The sequence below is a fragment of the Symphalangus syndactylus genome, chromosome 2 (genome assembly GCF_028878055.3).
Source record: "Symphalangus syndactylus isolate Jambi chromosome 2, NHGRI_mSymSyn1-v2.1_pri, whole genome shotgun sequence".
Taxonomy (NCBI): Eukaryota; Metazoa; Chordata; class Mammalia; order Primates; family Hylobatidae; genus Symphalangus; species Symphalangus syndactylus.
The window spans coordinates 74,487,590-74,512,129 of NC_072424.2; positions in this window are offsets into that span (position 1 = coordinate 74,487,590).

Below are 24,540 nucleotides of genomic sequence, written 5' to 3' on the forward strand. Positions count from 1 at the left end.
CACAGTAAGTGTGGTATATAAACTACTCTTTTTCTAAATAGAAAGAGTACAAGATGAACCAATCACAAATAATAACTACAACTTTTCCAGACATGAACAATACAATAAGATATAAATAGAACCAACAAAAAGTTAAAAAGCAGGGGGACAAAGTTAAAGTGTAGTTTTTATTCATTTTCTTTTTGCTAGTTTGTTCATGCAAGTAGTGTTACATTCTTATCCGCTTTAAATAATGAGTTATAAGAGTATTTGCAAGCCTCATGGTAATCTCATCAGAAAATATACACAGGATATATAAAAAGCAAGAAATGAAATCATATCTCCAGAGAAAATCACCTTCACTAAAAGAAAGACAAGAAGGAAGTAAAGAAGGAAAAGACCACAAAACAACCAGAAAACAAATAATAAAATGGCAGAAGTAAGTCCTTAATAACATTGGATGAAAATGGACTAAACTCACCAATCAAAAGACACAGAGTGGCTGAATGGATTATTAAAAAAAAAAAAAGACTCAACAATCTGTTGCCTACAAAAAACACACTTCACCTATAAAGACACAGATAGAATGAAAATAAAGGGATAGAAAAAGATATTCTATGTCAACGGAAACCAAAAAAGTGCAAGAGTAGTTACATTTTTATCAGACAAAATAGATTTCAAAACAAGAACTACAAGAAAAGACAAAGAAGGTCATTATATGATGATAAAATATTAAATTCGGCAAGAGAATATGACAACCGTAAATATATATGCACCCAACACTGGAGCACCCAGATATGTAAAGCAAACATTATTAGAGCTAAAGAGACAAATAGACCCCAGTGTAATCACAGCTGGAGACTTCAGCACTCAACTTCCAGCATTGATAGATCTTCCAGACAGAAAATCAACAAAGAAACATTGAACTGAATCTACACTATGGACCAAATTGACCTAATAGATATTTACAGAATATTTCATTCACTGGCTACAGAATGTACATTCTTCTCAGCACATGGATCATTGTCAAGGTAGACCATATATTAGGTCGCCAAACAAGTATTAAAACATTGCAAAATATTGAAATAGTAAGTATGTTCTCTGACCACAATGGAACAAAACTAGAAATCAATAACAAGAGACATTTTGGAAACCCTACAAACACATGAAAATTAAATAATACGCTCCCAAATGATCAGTGAGTTAATGAAGAAATTAAGAAGGAAATTGAGACATTTCTTAAACAAATGATAATTAAAATATAACATGCCAAATCTATAGGATACAGTGAAAGCTGAGGGAAGTTTATAGCTATAAGCACCCACATCAAAACAGAAGAAAAACTTCAAATACAATGGAATTATGCATCTTACAAAACTAGAAAAACAAGGGCAAACCAAACCCCAAATTAGTAGAAGAAGAGAAATAATAAAGATCAGAGCAGAAATAAATGAAATGGAAATGAAGAAAATAATACAAATGAAACAAAAAGTTAGTTTTTGGAAAAGATAAACAAAACTGACATACCTTTAGCCAGACTAAGAAAGAAAGAGGGAAGGCTCAGATAAATAAAATCAGAGATAAAAAGGGAGACATTACAAACAATACTACAGATATTCAAAGGATCATTAGTGGTTACTAGGAGCAACTATATGCCAATAAATTGGAAAAATCTAGAGGAAATGGATAAATTCCTAGACACATACAAGCTACCAAGATTGAACCATGAAGAAATCCAAAGCCTGAATAGGCCAATAACAAATAATGAAATCAAAGCCATAACAAAAATTCTTACAGCAAACAAAACCAGGGACCCAATGGCTTCATTGCTAAACTCCACCAAACATTTAAAGAAGAATATCAATCCTACTCAAACTATTCTAAAAAACAGAGGAGGAGGGAATACTTCCAATTTCATTTTATGAGGCCATTATTACCCTGATATGAAAACCAGACAAAGATGCAGCAAAAAAAAAAAAAAAGAAAAAAAGAAAACTATAGGCTAATATCACCAATGAATATTGATGCAAAAATCCTCAACAAAATAATGGCAAACTGAATTGAACAACAGATTAAAGAGATCATTCACCATGACCAAGTGGGATTTATCCCAGGGACGCAAGAATGGTTCAACATACAGAAATCGATCAATATAGTACATCATATCAACAGAATGAAGGACAAAAACAATATGATCATTTCAATTGATGCTGAAAAAGCATTTGATAATGTTCAACATCCCTTCATAATAAAAACCATCAAGGCCGGGAGCGGTGGCTCACGCTTGTAATCCCAGCACTTTGGGAGGCCGAGGCGGGCGGATCACGAGGTCAGGAGATCGAGAACACGGTGAAACCCCGTCTCTACTAAAAATACAAAAAATTAGCCGGGTGTGGTGGCGGGCTCCTGTAGTCCCAGCTACTCAGAGAGGCTGAGGCAGGAGAATGGCGTGAACCCGGGAGGCGGAGCTTGCAGTGAGCCGAGATGGCGCCACTGCACTCCAGCCTGGGCGACAGGGCAAGACTCCATCTCAAAAAGAAAAAAAAAACAAAACAAAAACAAAAAAAACATCAAAAACCTGGGGACAGAAGGAACATACCCTGACTTTTTCAACCAGGGGATTATGGCAGACAGGAGGCAGGACTACATTGCAGCTCTGACTCGGACGGAGAGAGCAGCGTGTGGGGGCTCATCATGAATTTTTGCTCCAGAACAACCGCAGGAACAAGTCAGGAAACCTGAGAGGACCCACAGACACCCCTGAAGGAAGCAGATTGCTCCTTCAGGACCCAGGAAACAACACAAATACTGTGGAAGTAGGAAAGGGAAGTTGTCCACCCTGGAACACACACCCCCAACTGGGGAAACTGAAGGCCTACATTACAGGAGAAGATTTTGACCTTACCTGGAGCTGAGTCAATTTAGAGAGCTGAGTGAAATACAGGGTAGAGGAAGCAGCAGGAAGCGCCCTGAGAGCTCACTGGGTCTCCTAGCAAGTCTTTTTTGCCTGGCCTCACAGAGGTCCTTCAGGAGGGCGAACAGAGGTGCTGGGAAAAGCCACAAGAGAAGAAAACCTCCAGCTGAACTTTGTAACAATTGAGCTGATTGAGAAGACTCCTGGCCAGAACTCAGGGAAGGGCGTGAATCCGGTGTGCAGTCTCCACAGGTGAGGGAAGAAGGAAAGCCATATTTGCTTTCACAGCTGGGAGGCAGATTGCCTGGGGAAACTTCTCAGCCCTGCTTACCCACTGCATGGAAACAGACTCAGTGCTGTTGGGTCAGGGGGCACAGTGGGAGTGAGAATGGCCCTTTGGATTGCATGGAAGCTGGGTGAGATCTGTGACTCCTGGCTTTCCCTCACTTCCCTGACAACCTGCCTGACACAGTAGAGACAGACATAATCCTCCTAGGAACATAACTCCATTGACCTGGGAAGCTCACCCCCATCCCCACAGCAACTGCAACAAGACACACCCAAGGAGAGCCTGAGCTCAGATATGCCTAGCCCTGCCCCAACCCAATCGTCCTTTCCTACCCACCCTGGTAACTGAAGACAAAGGGCATATACTATTGGGAGTTCTAGTGCCCCACCCACCATCTGTTCCCCCCAACACTACCACAGGTGATGCTCTCCGGAAAGTGCCACCTCCTGGCAGGAGGCCAACCAGCACAAGAATAGTGCATTAAACCACCACAGCTGGGAACCCTCACAGAGTTCATTTCACCCCCCTGCCACCTCCACCAGAACAGGTGATGGTATCCAGGGCTGAGAGACCCACAGATGGTTCACATTACAGGACTCTGTGCAGACAACCCCCAGTACCAGCCCAGAGGCTGGTAGATTTGCTGTGTGGCTAGTCCAGAAGACAAGTAACAATCACTACAGCTCCAGCTCAGATCTCAGGAAGCCACAACCATAGGAAAAGGGAGGAGAGTACTACATCAAGGGAACACCCTGTGGGACAAAAGAATCTGAACAACAGCCTTCAGCCCTAGACCTTCCCTCTGACAGAGCCTGCCCAAATGAGAAGGAACCAGAAAACCAACTCTGGTAATATGACAAAACAAGGTTAATACCCCCCAAAAAAATCACACTAGCTCACCAGCAATGGCCCCAAATCAAGAAGAAATCCCTGATTTACCTGAAAAAGAAATCAAGAGGTTTGTTACTAAGCTAATCAGGGAGGCGCCAGAGAAAGGTGAAGCCCAATGTAAGAAAATCAAAAAAAAAAAAAAGAAGTGAAAGGAGAAATATTCAAGGAAATACATAGCATAGATAAAAAACAATCAAAACTTCAAGAAACAATGGACACACTTATAAAATGCTCTGGAAAGTGTCAGCAATAGAATTGAACAAGTAGAAGAAAGAAATTCAGACCTCAAAGACAAGGTCTTTGGATTAACCCAATCCAACAAAGACAACGAATAAGAAAATATGAACTAAGCCTCCAAGAAGTCTGGGATTATGTTAAATGACCAAACCTAAGAATAATCAGTGTTCCTGAGGAAGAAGAGAGATCTAAAAGTTTGAAAAACATATTTGGGGAATAATCGAGGAAAATTTATCTGGCCTTGTTAGAGACCTAGACATTCAAATACAATAAGCACAAAGAACATCTGGGAAATTCATCACAAATAGATCATTGCTTAGGCACATTGTCATCAGATTATTTAAAGTTAAGACGAAGGAAAGAATTTTAAGAACTGTGAGACAAAAGCACCAGGTAACCTATAAAGGAAAACCTATCAGAACTAAAAGAACTAAAAGTAGAACTGCCATTTGATCCAGCAATCCCACTACTGGATATCTACCCAGAGGAAAATAAGTCATTATACAAAAAAGATACTTGCACATGCATGTTTATCACAGCACAATTCACAATTGCAAAAATGTAGAACCAACCAAATGCCTATCAATCAATGAGCGGGTAAACTGTGGTATAAATATGATGGATTACTACTCAGCCATAAAAAGGAATGAATTAATGGCATTCACAGCAACCTGGATGAGACTGGAAACTATCATTCTAATTGAAGTAACTCAGGAATGGAAAACCAAACACCATATGTTCTCATTCATAAGTGAGAACTAAGCTATGAGGATGCAAAGGAAAAAGAATGACACAATGGACTTTGGGGATTTGGGGGAAAGGGTGAGAAGGGGGTGAGGGATAAAAGACTACAAATAGGGTACAGTGTGTACTGCTGGGGTGACAGGTGCACCAAAATTTCACAAATCACCACTAAAGAACTTACTCCTGTAACCAAATACCACCTGTTCCCCAATAACCTATGGAAATAAAAAAGTTTTTTAAAAAAGGAAGGAACATACCTCAACATAATAAAAGCCATATATAACAGACCCACAGCTAGTATCATACTGAGTGGGAGAAAACTGAAAGCCTTTCTTCTCAGATCTGGAAGAGGACAAAGTTGCCCACTTTCATCATGGTTATTCAACATAGTACTGGAAGTCCTAGCTAGAGCAATCAGACAAGAGAAGGAAATAAAAGGCATCCAAATTGGAAAGGAAGAAGTCAAATTATCCTTGTTTGCAGATAATATGATTTTATATTTGAAAAAAAACTAAAGACTCCACCAAAAAACTATTAGAACTGATTGACAAATTCAGTAAAATTTCAGGATACAAAATCAACATACAAAAATCGGTAGCATTTCTATATGCTGACAGCAAACAATCTGAAAAAAGAAATCAAAGAAATAATGTCATTTATAAAACTACAAATAAAATAAAATACTGAAGAATTAACCAAACAAATGAAGGATCACTACAATGAAAATTACAGAACACTGATGAAAGTAATTGAAGACAACACACACACAAAATGGAAAGATATTCTATGTTCACGGATTAGAAGAATCAATATTGTTAAAATGTCCATACTACCCAAAACAATCTATAGATTCAATGCAATCTCTTTCAAAATGTAAATGGCATTCTTCACAGAAATAGAAAAAACAATTCTAAAATGTATATGGAATGACAAAACACCCAGAACAGCCAAAGCTATCCTAAGGAAAAAGAACAAAACTGGAGGAGTCATATTACCTGACTTCAAATTATACTAGAGAGCTATAGTTACCGAAATGGCATGGTACTAGCATTAAAACAGGCACATAGACCAATAGAACAAAAGAGAGAACCCTGAAATAAATCCATACATCTAGTGAACTCATTTTTGACAAAGGTGCTAAGAACATACATTGGGGAATATGTCTCAATAAATAGTGCTGGGAAAAAATGGATATCCATATGCAGAAGAATAAAACTATACCTTTATCTCTCACCATACACAAAAATCAAACCAAAATGGATTAAATAGTTAAATCTAAGACCTCAGGCTATGAAATGACTACAAGAAAACATTGGGGAAACTCTCCAGGACATTTAAGTGGGCAAAGATTTCTTGAGGAATACCATACAAGTACAGGCAACCAAAGCAAAAAGGGACAAATGGAATCACATCAAGTTAGAAACTTCTCCATAGCAAAGGAAACGAAGTGAAGAACCAACCCACACAATGGGAGAAAATATTTGTGAATTACCTATCTGACAAGGGATTAATAACCAGATTATATAAGGAGCTCAAACAACTCTATAGGAAAATTTTAAAAATGGGCAAGAGATCTGAATAGACACTTCTCAAAAGAAGACACACAAATGGAAAATGGGTATATGAAAAGGTGCTCCACATCATTTCTCATCAGAGAAATGTAAATCAAATCTACAGTATCATCTCAGCCCATTTAAGATGGGCTTTATCCAAAAGACAGGCAATCACAAATGCTGGTGAGGATGTAAAGAAAATGGAATCCTTGTACACTGTTGGTGGGAATGTAAAGTATTAAAATCACTATGGAGAACAGTTTGGAGGTTCCTCAAAAAACTAAAAATGGAGCTGTCTTATGATCCAGCAATCCCAGTCCTAGGTATGTACCCAAAAGAAAGGAAATCAGTACATTGAAGAGATATCTGCACTCTTTATTGAGTTTATCACAAAACTATTCACAATAGCCATTATTTGGAAGCAATCTAAACATCCATCAACAGATGAAGGAATAAAGAAAATGTGGCACATATACACAATGGAGTATTCAGCCATAAAAAGAATGAGAACCTGTCATTTTCAACAACATAGATGAAACTGGAGGTCATTATGTTAAGTGAAATAAGCCAGGCACAGAAAGACAAAATTCATATGTTCTCACTTATTTGTGAGAGCTAAAAATTAAAACATTTGAACCCATGGAGACAGAGAGTGTTAAGGATGGTTACTATCCTGTGAAGGGTGGTGGGTTGGTGGCAGGGAAGTGGAGATGGGTAATGGGTTTAAATAATAGAAAGAATGAATAAGACCTAGTATTTGCCAGCACAACAGGATTACTGTAGTCAAAAATAATTTAATTGTACATTTTTAATAGGTAAATGGTGTAATTAGGCTGTAACATGAAAGGATAAATGCTTGAGGTGATGGATACCACATTTGCCCTAATGTTATTACTATGTGTTGTATGCCTATATCAAAATATCTCATGTAACCCATAAATAAATACATCTACTATATACCCACAAAAATTAAAAATTAACTTAACAATATGTTGGTGTGTGTCCGGAAAGTTTTCTGGAAAATGTTTTATGCCCTAGGTGTATATGCTACATTAATATTTTGAATGTGTTCTAATTAGCCAATCATAGTTAAGAACGTCTCTGTCAACCAAGATTAAATCTGGTCTTCTTAGAATGGTCTTTCTTAATCTATTCTCTCTCTGTGATGATTTGTCTGTAAACAACCTATGGGGCAATCCATTAGTGTACCAGTGGGACTGTTGAAGATGCCTGGTTTCTCATAATTACTTCTTTGGTCATCATAAGGCAGTAAAAACTTACTACCTGTAGGAAGCTGCATTACATTAATTCTAAAGGGTAAATAGGCATTTGTCCAGGGGTGATGTGTATTTGTTTGGTTGATTTTTTATTCGTCCATTAGAATTTTCTTTCCTAGAAAATTACTTCTTCAGTACCTGTTAAGGGAATTCTGATAATATTCTGGTAATATGAGAGTTTCACTGGCCTGCTTAATGAAGCAATCGAGCACCGCTAGGTTGCTCATGAAACTTGTCAATTAAACCCTGGGGTGAGTGTTCAAGTTACCGTTCAGGTATAACCTACTTCCTTTGTCATTAACCTGCCACAACAGCTCCATCCTGGACAGCTTGCTGTTCTCTAGTTGCAGTCACTCAACGTGATGACCTGGAAGAAGATCTAATCAATTTTTAAATCAACATTATATCTAAAGATGGTACATATGTGAACTGTTTTTAAGTTGCACACTATCTGCAATGATCCCTCTTACTCTCCAAAGTTCCCCCTTTGTTTGTTTGTTTTTTGTTTGTTTGTTTATTAAGACAGGGTCTCCCTCTGTTGTCCAAGATGGAGTGCACTGGCACAGTCATAGATTATAACTCACTGCAGCCTTGAACTCCTGGACTCCAGCAATTCTCCCACCTCAACCTCTTGAGCAGCTAGGACTACAGACACACACCACCATGACCAGCTAATTTTTTGTAGAGATGAAGTCTCACTCTGTCTCCCAGGTGGTCTCAAACTCCTAGTCTCAAGTGAACCTCCCGCCTTGGCCTTCCAACGTGCTGGGATTACAGGTGTGAGCCACTGTGCCCAGCCCTTAGTTATTTTCAAATGATTCTGTAGAAGGTCTTAGCTAAGGGCAGAGCCACGTCCTTTCACCTAATGTATGTCACCCATGTTTTTCTCACCTCTGCTGCTCTGTCTTCCTCACCTGAACACCATCTTGTCCATGAATCTCTTGGTTCTACTGTACTAGAAGTTGCTCAGCAGACACTGCCACTGCCCAGACCCTGGAGGGCCTGATGTTGTCCATCAAGGACTTAAATGATGCAGGGGTGGTGATTCTCTCTGCATCCCTGATTCAATTTGTATATTTGGCCCATGCAGGATCTTGGAGGATGACAATGGATTATTGTAAGCTTAACAAAGTGTTGACTTCAATTGCAGTTTTGTACCAGATGTGGTTTCATTACTTGAACAAATTGACTCATCCCCTACTATCTGGTATGTAGCTATTGATATGGCAAATCACTTTTTCTCCATATTTGTCCATAAGGCCCACCAAAATTAGCTTGGTTTGAGCTGACAAGGCCAGCAATACACTTCACCATCCTCCCTTGCCCTTTTCAGCCCTATGTCATAACTTAGTTTGCAAGGATCTTTATTGCCTTTCCCTTCCACAATATATCACACTCATCCATTACATTGATGACATTTTGTTGATGGACATAGTGAGTGAGAAGTAGTAACTGCTCTAGACTTATTGATCAGTTACTCATGTGACAGAAGGTGTAAAATAAATCTAACAAAACTTCAGGGCCTTTTACCTCAGGGAAATTTCTAAGGGTCCAGTAGCATGGGGTGTGTCAAGATATCTCTTCTAAGGTAAAGGATAAATTATTAAATCTAGCTCCTCCTATAACCAAAAACAAAAACAAAAAAGAGTCACAATGCCTAGTGGGCTTCTTTGGATTTTGGAGGCAATATGTTTCTTATCTGAGTGTTACTAGGGCTACTTACTGAGTACTGACCTGAAAAGCTACTTGTTTAAAGTGGTGCCCAAAACAAGAGAAGGCTCTGCAGCAGGTCCAGGCTGCTGTGCAAGCTGCCCTGCCACTTGATCCAGCAGATCCAATGGTACTTGAGCTGTCAGTGGCAAACAGGGATTCTGTTTGGAGCTTTCAGCAGCCCGTGTAGATGAATCACAGGACTGGCTGTTAGGATTTTGGAGTGAAAACTGCCATCTTCTACAGATAACTACTCTCTTTTGAGAAACAGCAGGTGGCCTGCTACCGGCCCTTAGTAGAGACTGAACGCTTAACCATAAGCTATGAAATTACCATATGACCTGAGCTGTCCATCATGAACTGTTATCTGACTCATCAAGCCATAATGTCGGCATGCACAGCAACACCCCATCATCAAATGGAAGCGGTATACATGTCATAGAGTCTGAGCAGGCCCTAAAAGCACAAGTAAGTTACAAGATGTGACCCAAATCCTCCAGGCTTGGTATCGCATCCTCTCTGGTTAGTACCTCTCTTGTGGACCCACATAAGTTGCCTCTACTCTAGTGTCACTCAGAAGAATTTTAACAGTTCTTTCACACCAAGGACACAGGGCCTTAACTGTGACTTATTTCAGGTACCAAAGGATTGTTTTATCATTGTAAAGAAAGATTTTCATTTTCACTGAGGGCAATCTTTGTTGAAGGGAAGAAAATAAGCACTTTTGCTCTCCCCATGTGATATGGTTTGGCTCTGTGTCCCCACCCAAATCTCATCTCAGATTGTAATCCCCATGTGTCAAGGGAGGGAACTGTTGGGTGGTGATTGGATTATGGGGGCTGTTTCCTCCATGTTGTTCTCATGATAGAGAGGGAGTTCTCATGACATCTGATGGTTTTAAAAATAGCAGTTTCCCCTGCGCTCACTCTCTCCTGCTGCTATGTAAGACATGCCCTATATCCCCTTTGCCTTTTGCCATGACTATAAGTTTCCTGAGGTCTCCTCAGCCATGTGGAACTGTGAGTCAATTAAACCTCTTTCCTTTATAAATTACTCAGTCCCAGATATTCCATTTTTTGGTTTTTTTTTTTTTTTTTTTTGAGATGGAGTCTTGCTCTGGTGCCAGGCTAGAGTGCAGTGGCGTGATCTTGGCTCACCACAACGTCTGCCTCCTGGGTTCAAGCAATTCTCCTGCCTCAGCCTCCCGAGTAGCTGGGACTACAGACGCGCACCACCATGCCCAACTAACTTTTTATATTTTAGTAGAGACAGGGTTTCACCATGTTGGCAAGGATGGTCTCGATCTCCTGACCTTGTGATCCACCCACCTCAGCCTCCCAAAGGGCTGGGATTACAGGCATGAGCCACTGCAACCAGCCCCAGGTATTTCTTTATAGCAGTGTGAGAACAGACTAATACACCGTGGTATACCACACAATCACTCATTTGAAAGACGTTTACATTCCTCTCTTTGTTGTATTCTGTAGTGTCCTACAATATAATATTCTTATATAAGTGTACTACTCAAGACCAGCCCCCTGTTGAAATTAGTGGATGGGTAAAGATTAGCAAGAGGCTAAGGGATAAGATCCAGGCAACTGGTAGCAGTTGGGATGTTGTAATTTAACACAACTCACTGGCTTTCTTGCTATGGAGAAGATGCAGTGGTCAGAACATTGCAGGTGCCTACTGAATATTAAATAATCGTAATTTGTGATATTTAAAAATTTGGCTGTAACAGACTATAGTTGAATATATCATGCAGAAGGACAATGAAGATCGTTAATGTTAGAAAAGATACATGCTTTGTAACTAAACTACCAAAATAAGAATAATCACTCATTACAAAAGAGTAATGTAAATAAATTTATGGAAGCCAGAAAAACATATTCTTTTTTCTATTATACCATTTTATAACTTCCCAAAGACCTGATTAATCTTCCATAATTAAAAGTGAAAGAAATATAAAAAATGATTTTTTTAAATACCATGGGCTTTTTGCATGCATTAAAGCAATTAAGCGTATTTAAAGTAAATAGAGCTAAAGAATAAAATAAGTGAGTTTGGGGTCAAGAAATGAAGGGATTGGATCACTTAGATATTGATGACAATGAGTCTTGTCAACTTGCAACACAGACAGTTATTATTAATATCATTACACTTGATCTTAGCCAAAAAAACCAAGAAGCGATTGTTAATATCATTAAATATGAACAGTACTGGTATTCCTATTATAGTTCTAATACTAGTAGCTCTTTATTAACCAGTATATGAGATTTTGCCATGTCAAAGTTACTTATTCAATCTTAAGAGCCTTATAAAGTAATAAACATAATCATTTTTTATTATTTAGTCTTTGGGGAATTTTTAGAAGTATGCTTCTAAAATTTTGAAAATAAAGAAACAACGAAAAATACCAAGAGTACTTACTACCCCAATAAAATCACTATTAATACTTTCATGTATTTCCTTTTACTCTTTTTTCCTATGCAATTTTACACAGACACAATTCCAATATAGAAATATACATATACATAATCTGCATTTTCTGTTTCTGCCAAAAACAGTTTTCCACATTTCTTATCTTAATAAACAGCTTTTATAATTGTGTAACATTCTAACAAGAGATTATACAATTGTCGACTTAATAATTAGCTCATTTTCAGATTTTTGCTATTAATATGATAAGACAGTTGAATGGCTAAGAGCACATCCTAATGTTTAGTAGCAATATCAAATTTGTTTCTGTCACTAATTAGCTGCATAGTATTAAATATAATGTTTCTCCAACACCTCACACAGAAAGACACATGGTAAGTGCTCAATTACTGTTTGTTGAATAAATGAATGGACCTTCGTTATAGGCTGAATTGTGTGTTCATGCACACACATGCAAAAAATCATATGTTGAAGTCCTAACCCTAGGTAGCTCAGAACGTGATTGTATTTGAAGATATGATGTTTAAAGAGGTAATCAAGGTTAACTGATGTCATTGGAGTGAGCCCTAATCCAGCATGACCCGTGTCCTCATTAGAAGAGGGTATTAGGACACAAACATGCATCCAGGAAATTCTGTCGGCAGACTGTCAGAATTAAAAAAGAACTGCAACTCTTTTCTGGGTCTCCAGCCTGCCAGCCTAGCCTACAGATTTTGGACTTGCTAGCCTTACAATCATGTCAGCTGATTTCTTAAAATAAATTCTCTCTCTCTGTCTCTTTCTCTGTCTCTCTCTCTCTTTCTGTGTGTGTGTGTGTGTGTAGTGCCATCATGGTGCCTACTTTATTTATAGTAAGTAGTAGCACTTGCAGGTCCTCAGCACAGTGCGTGAATCTCAGTAGATACTGCTCATCACTATAAATACTTCTGCAATGGACAAGTTCATTCATTTAAGTTTTTCTAAAATTTATACTAACTTTTTTGATAGATTGCTGGCCATAATATATATATATATTGAGACGGAGTCTCACTCTGTCCTCTGTCTCCCAGGCTGGAGTGCAGTGGGATGAACACAGCTCACTGCAACCTCTGCCTCCCGGGTTCAAGTGATTCTCATGCCTTAGCCTCCCAAGTTGCTGGGACTATAGGCACGTGCCACCACGCCCAGTTAATTTCTTGTATTTTTAGTAGAGACAGGATTTCAGCATGTTGGCCAGGCTGGTTTCAAACTCCTGACCTCAGGTGATCTGCCCACCTTGGCCTCCCAAAGTGCTGGGATTACAGGCGTGAGCCACCACACCTAGCCCATAATATTTTTAAGTTATTGATACATAAAAAAAATTTCCAAAGGATGGTGCCACGTGCAATATTATTGAATGCCTGCCAAAACAGCATCACTGTTTAAGCCAGGCCTAATGTCTGCATTTGAAAAATACACAATGAAGCAAATATTTTAAAACTTCAAGTATTAGAAAAAACAATCAAAGTGTTATTTCATTGTCCCTTTATTCTTTATGCAAAAGTGTATTACAGTACAGCATGCAAATATTACCACACTGATTTAAGCTGTCTGATTATAATTTTTTTTTGTAGGTCCAAAATAATAAACCCCTCAAAACTGGGGTTCTATTACAACCTGGAGGATTTCTTTCCATCCCTTAAAAATTCTTCTAGGAAATGTGAGTGACAGCAAAGACATAATGTCACTTGGGGTGTCATTAAACCACAAACTGGCAAATATTTTGGGCAATGCTTTCTCATGGAAGTTTGCAAGCCTTACAAAGTATGAATACTTATTGTTGCAATGACGCAAAATTTGTCTTTTTGAGGAAGGTTCATTGAAGTCTTTGTGGGAGTTACTTCAGAATAATAGGAAAAGTCACAAATTTTCTTTTCCCAAAGAAGAGAGAAAATAAATATATTGTGGGCATTATGAAGCCTTCAAGCCTAAAAAAGAAATTTAACCACGGTCTCCTAGACCAACAACCAATTTTGAAGATGCTGCTTCTAGTATTAGGTATTGTTAATTGTAGGGAAAATAAAATCAGTAGCTAAGACTGACATTTTTAATTTTTAGTTTGCATTTATTTGATTCTGATAAGAAAGATCCTTATCTATGAATTTACTAACTACACTCAGCCCTTCATATCCTCCAGTTCTGTATCCTGTATTCAACCAATGGCAGATGGGAAATATTTGGGAATAAAAACAATAACAATACAACAGCTAAAAATACAAATAAAAATCAATAAAGTATAACTACTATTTACATACCATTTACATTGTATTAGATATTATAAGTAATCTAGAGATTATGTGCATGGGCTATACATAATTATACCATTTTATATAAGGGACTTGAGTATCCCCAGATTTTGGTATTCACAGTGTCCAGATTTGTGGTTGGGAGGCCACAAGTCAATGCTGAAATGTCATGAGGAAGTCACTTGGCCGCTCTGAGCCTTAACTTTCCTGTCTGCAAAATGAAAACAAAAAAATGAATTCAATGATTGCAGAGTACTCCACTAAGGACAATTTATTTGCAAAGAACAGGGGCTCTCTCAAAATAGTTTAAGTAGAAGGATGAATTTTTTGCTAATGTGTGTTGCATCTCTAACTGTTGTATGGGCTCTCTGTCTCTTTCTCAACTACTCAGCTTTACTTGTCTAGGCTTCTGTTGTGTTTTGGCCTCATCCTTTTACTATTGGCAGCCTCTCAACACATGGCAGAAAGGAGCTCCTTTGGAAACCTACATCCCTTATCGCTCACGCTTCAAAAAGAAGAGAAAGCTTTTTCTCCCAGTGTCCATATGCCAAATCTAGGAGGAACCCTCACTGGGTCACATGCCCATCCCTGGACCAAGAGGCCAGAAAGACACTACAATTAACAGTCTCACCAGAGTTCATAAGTTGCAGAAGAAATGAGTGCTAAGCAGACCAAAATGGGGAGGGAGGAGTCCACCATAGACTCACATGGGGTATGAAGAGCAGGAACGCTGAAAAATAGTCAGGCAACTACCTTCTTTGATGGTCAGTCTCTGGGTCCACAGGCACTCCCACTCCTACTTCTTTTTGAGCATGTGCTCCGTTGTCCTCTCTGAAAAATAAATAAATAAATAATAAAGCCTTTTCTTGAAAACTACTGTTTCTGACTTTCCATGACATTGACTTCCACGTGGCTTTGACTCCCCCTGAAGCTGACACTGGCCCACACAATGTGACAGTGCAGCACAGCTCCCCACGGCCCCCGACTGCCCCAGAATCTGTGTTCCAATTCTAAATTTCCAAGAGAAAGAATACGACTGAAGTTGGGTCAGGGGTCTGGTTAAGTTAAATTTACCTCTGCAGCGCTACGGGTGGGTGGAGTATTGTGGGAAGGAAATGTGTTTCCTCTCATCCTGTTCTACTCACATCCTCTCTCACTATGATACAAACACACACACACACACACTCACACACACACAAGCGTCTTGCAGATTCTCTAAGCACAACGTCTGTCTTGCCTCAAAGTTTTCTATGTACTGTAGCTTCTGCCAAGAATGTTCTTTCTTTCAAAATCTTTATGACATCCAGCCATGCACCATAATGATGGTTCAGTCTGCAACAGACCACATATATGATGGTAGTCTGGTAGTCACATAGGATTATAATACAGCATCTCTACTGTACTGATTCTATGTTAGATATGTTTAGATTCCCAAATACTTCTCATTGTGTTACAATTGCCTACAATATTCAGTACAGGAACATACTGCACAGGTTTGTAGCCTAGAAGCAATAGGCTATACCATACAGCCTGGGCACGTAGTAGACTGTACCATCTAGGTTTAGGATTGTGTAAGTAAACTCCATAATGTTCACAAAATGGTGAAGTCACCTAAGGACACATTTCTCAGAATATATCTCCATCATTTAGCAACACATGGCTGTTTCATCTTAAATATCACCTTTTCAGATAGGCGTTTCTTGCTCACATAATTTAGAGATACCTCCTGAAATTCAGTAGCATTATACCATGTGTTTCTGTGTGTGTGTGTATGTGTGTGTGTGTGTGTGTGTAAAATCTGCTACCTGTTTATTCTTCTCTCCCTCACTGGTCTGTAAACTTAAATACCAAAAAACCGTAAATTTTATTTTTTCTGAAAGTTTATTCTTTTTAGTCTTTATTCCTCTAAGAAGCAGAAACCTAACATAAGTCAATTTCCCTAGAGTTGCAACCATGTTCTCATGGGGTGTGGGGTGCGGGGAAGCATTGAGTGGGGGTCAGCTGTTCTTCAATATCATCATCTCTCCACGCTGGGGTCTGGTGGAATGACTTTAATCTAGTCTGATATTTAATCATCCATTCATTTCACTGGTGTATCCTCTCTAATTTCCATTTGCAAGTTGTCTAAGATAGTATCTTCAAAATTAAAGTTTTCTCATGAACATATTTGTTTAATAACAGGTTGCTTATCTAATCGAGAAAAGAGAAAATCACTCAGTACATCATGAAAATTATTTTCTTTCTTTGAACGGCTAAGAATTGACACCATTAAGGCGGCTGCGTGTTGCAAGAAGTGGGGGGACTTGTAGCACAAGAGTTGGTCCACAGATTGCATTTAAAGCACTATGAACCACATAATTTTTACTAAGGCAAAATATTTGGGAAAATATAGAGTACTATCAGAACACAGTATGAAGCTGTCAGTGGTAACAAAGACTCTAAGCATCTAGTGCTCCTTAATGAAATTTCATATGATCTAAATTTCTTTTGCAATCAATGAGCTACTTAAATAGATTGTATTTGCCTGCCTTGTACAGCATTATTTCTGTCAGCCAGTTGCTATAATTTGTTTTCATCAGTGAGAGTAATGAGCTGTCATTTATTTTGCTTTTCAATTTGTTCTCAACTCATTATGTATTGACAGTGTGTTTAGGGCTTCCTAAAGCTGGCTTCTACTATGACACAAAGAAAGGAGGTTCCTTTATTTTCAGACTGCATTTGAATGGCATATCTGGCTACCTTTCATAAGGGGCATATGAAAGCTCAGGATACTGAAAGAGTTAATATTTTTCACTGGGTTATTTTAATCTATACAAATTACTTACAAAATTTGATGACTACTTTTTTTAAGTAATGAGGTAGGTGGGAATATATGTTCCTTCAACTTTGGAAGTTGATTTTCTTGTGTCCCATTCTCTCTAAGCAGTATTCACAATGCAACTAAATAGTGATATTTAAAATAATACAATTTGGCCTTCTAATTATATTACATTATTATTTCTTAACCCACTTTAAAAATAAAACACAAATGGTTCATGATGAATCAAAATTTTAACTCTTTCTTAATCAGGAGTGTGTGTACCAAGATACTACACAGGATGCAAAGCAAAGCTGGCCTCTTAGTATAACTATCCTACTAATGAGAAAATTCACTCTCATAATAACAAAAAGAGAATTGTTATTCTGGTATTCTGCATGGTCAGGTAGGAAGAACAAGGAATTTAGATTCAAATATCCTGGAGTTGACTCTTATCAAACTTCTGGGGACCTCACAATGAATAAGGTGATAAAGATTATTGTATGGAAAGAACCTACGAGAGTACCCACTGTACCAAAAATACCTTCCTGGACCATAACATGGGGGAAAAAATGCCAGCACAGAGGTAGTGGAATTAAAAGCACAGACTCTAGGATATGATTGCCCTAAATAAGAGCCTGCTCTCTGCACTTACTGGCTATCTGAACTCAGACAGGTTAAAACTCTCACTCTGCCTCAGAGTTTTATCAACTATAAACTAAAACTATTAAAATAGTACCACTTTCATAGAGTTGTGAGGATTTAATGAGTTATTTCATGCAAGGTTCTGAAGACTTTGTGTGGGATGCAGTAAGAATTAGATGAATATTCACTATGACTATAATGATGCTGATGGCTAAAACCCATGGTTTGATACTGAATCACCCTCTAGTTCACTTCAGTTCTGCTCTGTGGCTCTGATTGCTGCTCCCCAAAAGCCTCCTACTTCCTGTGGTTCCTGCTTTATGGAGTGCAATTGATGATGGTTTCTGCTGTATGGAGTGTAATTGATGACTGTGGGCTAAATTGTGTTAAAATTCATGACATTTTAAGTGCTTGTGTTTTCCTAATTGTAAAAGAGTAACATATACCTGTTGTAGAAAATTAATGTATATGCAATTAACAATTATATAGTAATATAAAATAACTTCTATAAAAGTATAAAGAGAAAAATTAAACTTAAAGTAGGGTTTATATTTTATATATTTCTTACTGTGTTTTGCTAGGCATACAGACAGATGCTCATAGTTTGCATTAAATATACACACAGAGAGATCTGCATATCTTGATTTGTTAATCTTTAATCATGGGCATTGCTCAAAGTTGTTAAATTTTATTAGAGATTAATGTTGATAGCCACATAATAGTCCATCATTACAATTAATTCACCAGTATTCCACAGTTAAATATTGAGGTTATTATCACATTTTTGTTAGTATAAATTACACTATAAGAAACATCTTTGTCCTTAAATATTTGTCCATATTATCATCATTTACTTTTACTGTATTTCCAGAACTGAACTTAATGCATTAAAACACATTAAATATATTGATTGAAATAATTTCTAGAAATTTTATAACATTTTCACTACTTTAGTGGAAAAACAGTATCATTATTTTGATTTTCAATTATTTGACTACAAGTGGAATTGAACAATTTTCAGCTATTATACTTTGGATTTCTTCTGTTAATTGTCTATGCCTTTTGCCTAATTTTCTACAGAAAATCTCGGTTTTATATCGTCCTTTGCCTAATTAGCACCATTGTTGGTGTTTTCCCTATTGAACTGTAAGCAGGGGGACATACTTTCTCACTCACGCTAGTTCCCTCAGTGCAGATGGAGCTCCACTGCCAACCACTTCTGGCTCTTGCCCTCATGGTCCTTCTAGCCCTAGGGATGAGGAATGGCTGATTGGTGAGTTTGGGGTAAGGAACTGAGCATGTGCAGCTTAACTCTTTCCACAGTGTCCCTGTCCGGCTGTTACAGATACTATAAGTGCTCGTCTCATCTGTTCTTCTTTGCTGTAAGTTTTAAAGGAACAGCTTAATTTGGGAGGCATAGGACTTTCCAGGACTGCCTGGGACCCAGTGCGCAGGTCTGCCTAGTTCTAATGTTCAAAGTTAGAAAGCCCACTGTTGCCACTCACAGAGGTCACCCAAAACCCTTCCTCAGTAATAGAAGTAATATTTTGCTCTCTATCTTTCATTGCTTTGTCTCTCCAGTTGGTTCAATCTTGGGTAGAGAAAGCAAGGTGTCATTCAATGGGCCTCCTAAAACTCCAAAATCTGTTTGAAACTTGAAAAATACATATATACAAAGCTGAATTTGAGGGACAAAGTAACAATAAAAGATTGGACACTGGAGCAGAAAGTGGAGAGTTTAAAGCTGCATGGATTTGTTTTTCCTTGACATGTCACTGAAGTTTATGGAAACTTTGTTCACAGGCAAGTAGTTTTATACCTCTTCACTGGGTTTAGGAATATTCAAGCAGGCCTCAGCAAAAGCACAGGGTGCCTTGGTCTCAGCACATCTCAATTTCTCAGGCTGCTGGGCATCTGCAGGTGCATACTGCCATTGCTTCACATTGAAACCACACAGGCACCTTAGCAAAAAAATGCAGTTTGACGGGTGGAGGGAACCCAAGCAGGTACGGGCGGCCATGGAGCCACAGTAAGCGGAGGACTTGATTACACAGGAAAGTGTTCTCATGTCATGCTTTGTAGATATTTGGGAGTTGTATAAATTATTTAATGTTTTCGCTTGGGTTTCTTTTTGTATTGTTTTGCCAATTAGATCAAATCTTAAATTGCAACTGTGTTCTACAGAAACTACAGAAAAATAGTGTGGATTTTTAGCTTGAACTTGTTAATGTGAGGCCAAAGTAGAGAGTGGCCTAGATTTCTCCAAATACTGTGATGTTTCACGTCATTCGGAATTTCATTCATGAAAAATAGGACATAGTGGAGGAGCTAAGCTTGGATATGAGCTTAGCTAAGCTCTTGTCCACAAATGCTTAAAACTCTATCCCTCATATAGTCTCAAGTTGGCTCTGGATTTTTTAATTGCACAAGTTCTGAAATGGCTTAAAAATGGTGTAAGACACAAGTTATAGCTGAATTCACAGAAGAGTGGTTTATTTCACCAAAATATAAATAAAAATAAATAGGGCCTTTAGTATAGAGACAAATGCTACCTTCTTAGGCTCAACTGAAATACTGCAGAACCAAGCAAAAAGGTAAATTTAAAATGCCTGTGCTTGAAACATTCTGCCTCTAGGAATCAAGTTTGCTCAGAAGTCAAGGAAGACTTGAGAGTGGCTTTTTAAAAAATTGGTTCAGCGTTCATCTCAGAACAGAAGCAGTAGAAACATGAAAATAAATCAAGAAAGACAGACTAATTAAACTGGAGGAAGAAAAATAATCCTCAGGAGAAAGGTTAAGCTCTGAGGAAATGGGTTATGTGGATATTAAAGGAAACATAAGGTCTTGAAGGCCAGAATAGATCAATAATGATGAGAATATAAAATAAACAATAGTGTTATATAATAATAAATTAATAATAAAGGAGCATTACACCCAGGTGTTGTGAGGATAAAATGAATTAATATATGGAAAGTCCTTAGAGCAGTGCCTGTACGTGGTAAATGCTCTACCTGGGTCATCTGGTGCCATTATTATCAGTACTGTTAAGTTTAGAGGAGTAAAGATATGGGCATAACAAGCAGAATAAACTGTTAGACACCAGCGCAGAAAAGAGAATAAGGATATGTTAGTAGAAACATCTCTCACTTCAGCAAAAAACAACAGAGAATTAAAGCTAGTCAAGGCTTCCGACCTCCAAGAGCTGAGGAGCAGTGGTGCTCTGGGGAACAGGGGCAGAGGCATCGGTCCTCACCGGGCTCTCGCGCATTTCTATTCAGAAATCTGAGGCGATTCTCCAGCTGAAACAACGAAGGATTGGAGGGAGCCCATCTTTCCTGGGAGTGAGTCTTCCTAAGTGAAAGCAGTTTCACAAGAAGAGATAGGGATCATATCCCCTGTCGCCAATGACCCACAGGCCCACTCACGTGACAGAGCAGTGCCCTCCAGATGAATCCCCCCCTCACTACGTTCTGGGGACCATAAACACCATTTTTGGTCTTAGCGCTCTATTTTGTAGTTGTTGTGGTTACATTAGCCTTTTGCCTTCATTTTCCTTATTTAGTTAATGGTTCTGCCTGTTGCACTCTAAACTCCACTGGAACATAACCTGGGTCTGTCTTGTTCATTCCCAAATTTCTAACACTTAGCACAATGCCTAGCGTATATTTGTTTAACAGATAAATACATGGGATAGCTATTGAAGATGCTAAAGAGTTTTCTTCAATTTCCTTTTGGTCCTGATCATTTCAAAGTACATGATTAAAAATATAATTATGCTTTGAAATTTTAAATTTATATTATTTTCCCATTCTTCCTATATATTGAACATAAGCTTCATGTTCTAATGAGGGAGTAGTAGGTCACAAACTCAGTTGCCTGCAGGGACACTGAGTTAACACAGATGACTAAAATGATCTGCCTAAAAAACTGTAGGGCCAAAACTGTCTAGCTCCAAACCTAATACCTAATTATATTTGTTCTTGGTTATGGTCACATCTTCCTACTTCATCTCATCTCTCTCTCCCTCTGTCTCTATTTCAGGCATTGTCTATAAAAGGACAGTAGAGACTAAAGTCAAAATTTATCCCCCCTTTTTTCAGACAGGGCTTGCCTTTCCTCTGTCTGGCAAATAAGGTAAGAGGCCTATCACCTGGTTCTAATCAGGAGTTGAGCTGACTCTGGATGGATGCAGCTTTAGAGAAAACCCAGCTCGCTTCATGTTGGAGATTGTGTTTATTACAGGTCTCTCCTCTAGCAGGACTTCATCTACTGAAGCCCCTGAAAACTGGGGTAAATTTGCTTTTGCTTTTCCCTCCAGGCTCCATCCTTCCTATTCCTCAGCACTTAGCAGATATATGCATTTGTGGTTCCTCTAGATTCCAACCAGAGTCACCCCATTGTTAGGTTTGGCCAGGGGAGAGCGAGAGGAAATTATGTAAGCTAGTTCTGAGCAGAAGCTTGAAACATCACTGAATGTTTCCATGCATATACTTTTTTCCCTCTGCCATGAGACTGGCATGTCTGTGTTCGTTTCTTAGACCTGCCAGATAAGGTACCCACAAAACTGGGGCTCAAATAACATAAATTTATTGCCTCACAGTTCCGGAGCCTAGAAGTCCAAAATCAAGATGTTCAAAGGATTGGTTCTTTCCAAGGACTGTGAGGGAAAGATCTGTCCAGGCCTTTCTCCTTGGCTTGTGGATGGCCGTCTTCTCCCTGTGTCTCTGCACATCATCTTTCCTGTAAACCAAAAATAAAATTCTAAACCCCCAACCAACTGAATAGACCCTTCCTCTCACCAAGGGCATTCCAAGTTAACCAGAAAAACTAGTTCAGGCTATGGTGGGAAATAGGGGTAAGATGTGCCTCATTATACCTTTCTCCGGTTGGAATTCAGGCACAGCTGACCAGCATCAACATCAACACAGAGACCTGAAGACTGATGAAACAGACGTTTGTAGCAATAAGATGCCAAATTCCAGCCTGACTCTAGTGTCACATCACATGACAGATCATTGGTACACCCTGAAAGAAATAGAAGTATTTTACCCCAAAATATATTTCTTTGACACATTTTGAAATGGCCCTGCAAAGGTATCTCTTGTGGGGAAAATCTACATTCCGTAGGGAATCCCTGTTCCTTTCCAGGTTTCTTCCCTGACTCAGGAGAGAATTAACAAAGAGTCTGGCACCAATTTAGGTCTGATAAGAGCTCTGAGGCCTGCTAACTGGAGGCTCCATCTGCGTGAAAAAACCTTGTTCTCACAACCCCTTATCTTAACCCAGACATTTCTTTCTACTGATTCCAGGTCTTAATAACTCTTTCAACCAATTGCCAATCAGAAAATCTTTGAGTACACCTATGACCCGGAAGCCCCCACTTTGTCTTGCCTTTCCAGAAAGAACCAATGTACATCTTACATGTATTGATAATGTCTTATGTCTCCCTAAAGTGTATAAAACCAAGCTGTAGCCCTGCCACCTTGAGCACATGTTCTCAGGGTATCCTGGGGCTGTGTCACAGGCCGCTGGTCACTCATATTTGGCTCAAAATAAATCTCTTCAAATATTTTACAGAATTTGACTCTTTAGATCAACATGCCTCTGTGTGTCTGTCTCTGTGTCCAAATTTCCCCATTTTATAAAGACACTGTTCATATTGCATTAGGGCCTATCTTACCTAATTGTATCTGCAATGACTCTCTTTCCAAATCAGGTCACATTCTGAGGTACTAGGGATTAGAACTTCATCATATGAATTTGGAGGGGATCATAATTCAACCCATAACAGTGTCAGAAATTACACCTGCTTTTTCATCCTGAATCCAGGAATGAAGAAGATATGCAGAGCAAAGCCTTCATGGCCTTACAGACCCATAGTTGACATGCAACATTAGACATAAATAAGCCTGTATTATTGTAGGCCACTGAAAATTCAGGGGTGGTTTGTTACCACTGCCTTACTTAGTGAAAATTACTTAACACAGCATCTAATATGCATTAACTCAATGTATTTCTTTTGATTTCAGTTAGTGTCATGGGTTAAATTGTGTCTCCAAACAGGTAAGTTTAAGTCCTAGTCCCTGATATCTGTGAATGTTACCATATTCAGAAAGAGGTTCTTTGCAGAAGTTAAGGTGAACTACACTGGATTAGTGTAAGCTCTAAATCCAATGACTGGATACATACAGGGAAGAAAGCCATGTGAAGACAGAGGCAAAGATGGAGTGATGCATCTACAGGCCAAGCGCCAAGTATTGCCAGAAGGTACCAAAAGCTAGGAAGAGGCACAGTAGGATTCTTCCCTAGAAACTTTGGAGGGAGCGTGGCCTTACCAACACCGTGATTTCAGACTTTTATCCTCCAGAATTATGAAAGAATAAACTTATGTTGTTTTAAGCCATCCAGTTTGTGGTATTTTGTTTGACAGTCCTAGGAAACTAATACAGGTAGAATGAATCCCTACTCTCATTGCCATGTTTATTTGCACTCTGCTTCCTCAAGGCCAGTAATTCTCAATATAGTTCTCTCATCTTTATAGTGTGTGAAATGCCACAAAGATATGGCAACAACTTGTCTGAAAGTGTCTTGGTGGTGGTGTGTGCTTTATTTTGTCTTTCTGTGTATAGCCGTCGATATTTCAGTGGAAAGTTAAAAATGTGTGCCAGGTGCTCCTAAAGCTGATACTCTATAACTCTCATATCTAATATGTTTAAGCATTTAGGAAACAATTTTCCATTGAAAACTGAATATTCCAAATCAACTGTGGAGCAGTAGTCAACAATACCAGGGAAAAGACGA